We start from the raw sequence: 7,098 nt of genomic DNA, 5'->3' as shown, positions 1-7,098 counted from the left end.
AAAGTACAAGTGAGACCAGGTTACTACAAAAAATGAAACTATCTGTACAGTATAAGAAATTAAACCACGTAGTATATTGTATCCTTACTTGTGTAATATTATGAATATAATGAGGTTATATCATAACATAATGTTTATGGAGAACAAAGGCCCTTTGTTCATCTCAACTATCCTATCCTCTTAACTAAAACTATTTACTATAAATAAACTAAAATTTTAAAGACAGCCCTTATAATTCATGTAATTATCAAGCTTTCTCTCATTAAATTTATTCAAATTTACTACCACCGCAACATTAAAATGCAGCCCATTCTAAAGACCAACCATCCTGTTAGAAAAATACTGTCTTACCTGAAGATGACTCCTACCTTAGCAAATTTATACTTGTGTTGCATAGTCCTGTTATTCTTGCCATTAAATATAAAAAAGCATGCATCACCATTATAAATTTTATGTACAATCTTTAACACCTCAATAAGATCCCTTAGAACTGTTCGTTTTTGAAGAGAAAACAATTTCAGATATGATAGCACCTTTGCCTGAGGCACCATTGTAGTAAACAACCTCCTGCACAATTTCCAACAAATGAGTATCATTCTAAAATAAGGATTCTATGATTAAACAGAATACTCCAAATCTGGACTATCCAGTGACCTACACAATGAGATTATAACCTCTTTCGACTTGTACTCAATATTTCTGTAAACACAACTACAACACTAAAATCCTATTTGCTCTGCCACTACCAATAACACACTTCTTTAATGGTTTATTTACTTGGTTGCACATTACACCAAGATATTTTTCTTTCATGGCACTAATAAGTTATTCCCATCCAAATTATATGTATAATTTAAATCATGTTAGCCCACATGCAGTAACTTGTATTTACAATAAATCTACCATTTATTTGCCCAACTCACTAAATGATTTAAAACCTTTTGTAAAGTAGCAGCATCTTCCCCATAGTTAGCAACATCCAGGACCTTGATATCATCACCAAATTTAAGTAATTTATTGACCATTCCTTCATCTAGGTCACTGATATAAATAAAAAGAGCAAAATTTCAAGACTGAGCCATGAGGTACCTCACTTGTGACATTAATCTAGTTTGACTGACTTCCATTCACAATAACCCTAACTTTTCTTTCATCATGTCACTCTTCTATCTAATTAGCTAACTTACACCTAAAGAAATCACTTTTTACAAGCCTTTTATGTTGCACCTTGTCACCCTCATCATCATATACAGTAACATTTTCAAACAATGTGAAAAGAATTGTGAGATAAGATTTTCCCCATCCAATAAAATTCTAAACCTTTTCAAATTATTTTGCAAAACATTTTTTTATAATAAAATGTAACTTTGTACTTGCTCAAGTGTAGATGATACCAGTTTATAATACACTGAAACTTCACCTGTGGTAAAGAAGAAGATCAGCCTCTGAGTGAGAAAGCTATTTAGGTTCAGTTTCCTGTTTCTTTTTTGTCATTTCCTTAACACTACACTTCACAAAAAGTTCTTACCCTAACTGAAACATTTATATGTCCCACATCATTTTTTTAATGACTAGTGCAACTTTATGACACAGCAGTATTTGACTCTGTTGATCCAAATACAAAAGAACTGTTTAATGAAATTAAGAATGATTTAAGCTATACCTTAAAATTTATTTAGCAAATAAACTTTTATATATTAAACAAACAAAACCTCCTTTTGGTGAGAAAATAGATGCTATCAGAATGACCTACTCGTCATACAGCTTTTGTTTTTTAAAAAGTATTATTTGTTTTTTGAATTTTCTGTAAAGCTAAATGAGGGCTATCTGGACTAGCCATCTCTAATTTAGCAGTATATGACTATAGGGAAGGCAGTTAGTCATCACCACCCCCTGCCAACTCTTGAGTTACTCTTCTACCAATAAATAATGTGATTGACTGTCACTTTATAATGCCCCATTTTGGTGTGATGGGGATTCAAACCAGTGACTCATTGTCTTTCTATTAAATGTTCTTTCTTAAACTTACTACGATATTAAATTTAAAAAATACAATGGATAGTAATCTTTCACCTGACTGAGCAAGTAAGGATAACACAGAAGAAGTTTTAGCTTGAGCTAAGGCATCCTGGAAACAAAGTTTGACTGGAAATTCATGATTAGAAGAAACAATATTACTGCTTCTCAAATCATAACAAGCTGATCATCCAATATCATTAGATACAAAAAAATTTGGAAATTAGTATCCAAAAAAAAATAGTACATTAAACTTGGAGAAATAAATAAAACATCTCACTAAAGAAATAATCTTTGCTGTTTCTAAAAAATATCAAGTACTCTCATGTTCATAGTAATTGTCAATAGTCATTTTCCCATACAACCCCTATCACAATCCTGTGCCTGCAGTTAATCCAATTCATAAAACTTATAACCAAAATAAATGAAGATTAAGTGACAACCCCAAAGTAATTTTAAATTACTGTTTCTATAAAAATTTTAATTTCTTTTTAGCAGTAGTTTTCAGATACATACCTTACAAATTAATTCACTTGGGATTGAAAAATTATTTCATACTGTCTTTAGGCTATAACACCAAAATTAAAATATTCAGTTTAAAACTGCTGTAAACCTGATATAACATTTATAATCTACATAAAATAATTATTCACGCTTCAACCAAAAGAGTGAAAATACTGACAATTATTACAATAAATATTTTAAACCATAATTATGAGTGCCTCTCTTACTCACCAACATTAACAATATTGAGAAACAAGTAGCAGAATGATGGAAAACGTAATTTAAGATCTTTCTAATCTGATTGTGTCATCTGACAGAACAATTATCATGTTCAACAAATTGGGAATCTTCAAAAAGAAAAATTGTCAAAATACAGGTATCCAGTAAGTTTGCTTTCCTCACAATGAAATCCTAAATTAAACGTAAAAAAAGGGTAAAACCAGAAGCAAGAAAATTGTTTTCAACTACTAAATTTTTTTTGGGCAAAACTGTAGAATTAGTAGCCTATAACTACATTTCCACATAAACATAAAACCTCCATTACATAATACTGATACCAAATGAAAAAAAAGTAATGAGAAAACAAATTATCTCATGTTGTGTTTAGAATTCAACCAGAAGCTCAAACACAACTCATAAATCGTCACAATATTTGAAAATTCTATTTTAAGCTGTTTTTTTTCATTGTCTTAAAGAGCTTTTAATCATTTCTAATGCATTAAATAAATAAATATACATATTAAGAAGATAATGCTATGATGCAAATAATTTTTTTTACATTGATAAACATTATTCAGTCAAACTGCTACGTTTTTCTAGAATATTTTCAAAATGTTTTGTTGTTTATTCTGTATAAAGTTATACCATGGACTATCTGTATTCATTCACAAAGTGGATATTACTGTTACAAGAGAAAACCTCTCCAATCCAAGAAAAATTGTGAAAATGGCAGCAGTAGTTCTTGGTACCATTAACATCAAAACCAACTGCTATTTCATGAGAAAGATATACGAATTAACTAAAATAACAGCAATCCCATTCAACTACACACTCAACACATCCTCCAAGACTTTTAATTCCAATACAAACAGAATTTTACAAGCTTTTTGTCTACTTAATCCTTTCTAGGCAACCTCAGTACTACACACGTTCTTTTAACCTATCAAGTTTTCTTAATGGAAATGTTTAAAATATTTCAGATTGGAGAGATGTCAATGATGTTCCAATTTTTTTTTTCTCCTCACATCAGAAATCCTTAACCAAAGTACATAAAACTTAGTAATAGGATTTAGTTTCTCCTTTCAAGTCATACAATTTATTTAGTATTTATTTATTTATTTGTAAGTATTTCAAAATTTTGTTGTGAGGCATTTTTGAACTATAAACATTGAAAATTTTTTATCCTATCAATTCCTTTTATTGGTAGTTAAAAAAATTCCATTTTACATACCTAATCAGTCTCAACTTGATATTCATTAACATATTTCTTTTTGCAAATTGAATTATTAGAATGATTTATATTAATTTACTTCTTTCACTAAATTTACATATACTCTTGTAGAATATATTCCTGTGGTGTTCATATTGATTAAATTTAGCAAAAAATATCAGCAAGTGTAAAATAATGTCAAATTTTGTAATTGGACTCTGATATAACAACAAACCAGAACTTCTTGTTTGTTCTACCATAATTCATATAAATTTGAATTTTCTGTATTCAATTGTACCATCAACACCCAAAGTTCACATGCTTGTCTCAATGGGATTAAAGACATTCTTGAAAATTAACATCCACATAAAAGAGTGTTTGTAGACAGTATTTCAAGATCTAAAATTTGCCTTACTAACCTCCTCTGGAGCTGGTTAAAATACAGAGAAATTCTTGAGTTGAGTAATGACTGATATTAAGTTGAAGCTCCTGATCAAGGGTCAATTTTATTAGAGCTACCATATGAACTTCCCTGCTCCTTTTTATTCATGTTTTGAAGAATAGTCCATTGTTTAAAAAATGTAAATTAAGTCCTCTAAATAGTTGAATGTTATACAATTTCAAAATCAACTGATTTTCTTACATAGCATTCCATTACCGTTTACTTGCAAATTACATAAATCTTTTTCTAACAACAACATTCAAAGTTTTAATAATTAATATTTTACTGATATAGCAACGAACAGTAAATGATGGAACACACCTCTATAGTGAAATTTTATAACCAATTAATCATCAAGCTCATTAACCCTTAAAAAGCAGGAATGTTGTAGATAGTAGCATCAATTAATGATGACCACCGTTTAAGGATTAATCAAGGGCATTTAACAAACTGATTATTCTCACTAAACTTTAATAGTTTCAATTATCAAAACTAGTAGGATTCAGCAGGCAATTGGGCTGCTAAGAACATACAGAATGTGGCAATTCTAATTAGACTTTAATTGCAAAAGATTCCTTGCATTGAAAGAGAATTCAGAGTAAAAAGTAATTGTCTAGCATTCTAAAGGTATTAGTAGGGACAACAAAACCTACAAGATTCTCATTCAACATGATAACAATCAAAATCTGATTGGACACAGAAGTGGTAAATAATGATCAGATGAATCTCTGAAAAACTTTATCCCGTTCCCTGTCTGAAAATGTCTTTGGTAGAAAGAACCAGCCTGAGGATCTAGGTAAAATGATAAAATAATCCATGGACAAACAGTGCAAACCACTCTTACTGGTGATGTTTGTAGGCCAACAGCAATGAAAAAGAACCCTTCAGGTAAAGGTGATACACAGCATTTGAAAATCTGGTCATAAACAGATGTTGAAAAATGGCATGTGATGTAACCTTAATATACCAGTTAGGTAAATGGAATAGTCATATGGGACAAAGGACCCACAGTGACTTCAGGAATCCAGAGAATACTGAACACAAAAAAGAATATTTTGTTACACATATCAAATGGAAATCAATAAGGTTGGCTTATAGATGCCAATTGTCGAAGATGCAAAAATTTTTTGCTAAAGAGCCAGGTCAAAAAACAAATTATAGTAGACACCCTAACTGAAATGGGTTCAACATCTATTTGGTACACCATTGCCAATGCGTGCATCATTTCTGTTGATAAATGTTTATTGAAGGACTAAGCAAATAATGAGAAAGGTATTTGGCAGCCTTAAAAATTAAATACTGATGCTGTGCAAAAAACAGTATAATCTCTGGATAGCCAAATATACCATACCATATCATCTCTTAGCTGTCTCAACTGAGATAGCTTAAGAAAAATTGAAAGAAATGGACACTCATGAAAGTATTGCAGAAACAGAAACTAAAGTGTAGCTGCCAAGCCAGTGCCATTCACAAGATTGACAATGGGTTGGAGCAAATCAAAGTTAGTACCTTGTATAACATATGAATTGGAGGGAATGCCTAGAGGTTTTAGCTTGTCTCATCCTGACAGAATGCATCCATTGCCAAAGCCCAAAGGTGACGTACTGGAGACCAAATTCTCAGTAACTGGGAGTTTTGATAAGATCCCAACCAACCAGTCACAGTTACAAAATGAGTATAATGAGTTTGTGTGTGTGTGTTTTATAGCTATCTGCTGTGTCCATCAAAGTACTTCAAATTCTTTGATTCTAGTGTTATTAATCCATAGATTTATTAATGTTCTACTGGGGGACTAAGTACAAGACATTGAAAAAACAAAATCCTTGCAATGCAGCATCTATTCTGTTTGAACAATCTGTCTGTGTTGAGACAATTGATCTGTTGCCTGCAGTCATCACCCATGAAACACATCAAGCTGGTAGGATATGATAAAGATGGTCCCAAGATTAAAAACAAGGAGTCCTGGACCAAGTGTCTTCTCAATGAGAAACACGTGGCAGAGTAACAAAACTGTGAGACTGAAGACTGATGATTTTCCCCTCAATAAGTGCAGACCATGAGGCATAGTCTTTTGAGAAGAAAGAAGGGCAAAAACATTGTTTAGGAATCTTCTTCATCCTTGCATAGGCCCTGGAATTCTTTACCGTTGCTATATGCACCTTATCTCTGAAGCAAGACATTCATGAAGAGATGCAACTTTGGATGATGTGGAAGCAGAGGTACCCATATCTTAGTAGTGTTCCAATTCGACAACCTCTCAAGATGAAAAATGAACATGAATAAGGAAACTGGATAATCCAGGGAATCAATGTTTATGATCCCTTTGTTGCACAAAATTCTGGGCCCCATCTGTTAGACTTAAACTCTACCAATTCCTCTGTCACGTGATTTATTAACTCTGTATACAGATATTATGTAGTTCTCTTCCACCAACAGGAAACCTTTTCTCAGAAAGCTGATAATCTCACCTACCTTGTTACATAGGATAAAGAAAAGAAAATCACAAAGTTGGAGAATGTAAGGAAAAGAAGAGTCTACCCAGAAGTATATAAATAATATATGTTAAACTTATTTCAATTTTAAAAGAGGTATATTCTAACATTTAAATCAGCATTTAATACTGGTAGATTATTCGTATCGTGTAATGTTGAGTAATTTTGTGTACTTTCTTACCTACAATAATATTCAAAGTAAAGATTTCACCAAA

This window comes from Tachypleus tridentatus, chromosome 9 (assembly GCF_004210375.1).
Source record: "Tachypleus tridentatus isolate NWPU-2018 chromosome 9, ASM421037v1, whole genome shotgun sequence".
NCBI classification, from domain to species: Eukaryota; Metazoa; Arthropoda; class Merostomata; order Xiphosura; family Limulidae; genus Tachypleus; species Tachypleus tridentatus.
The sequence above is the reverse complement of the archived record's forward strand: the minus strand, read 5'-3'. Positions refer to the sequence as shown.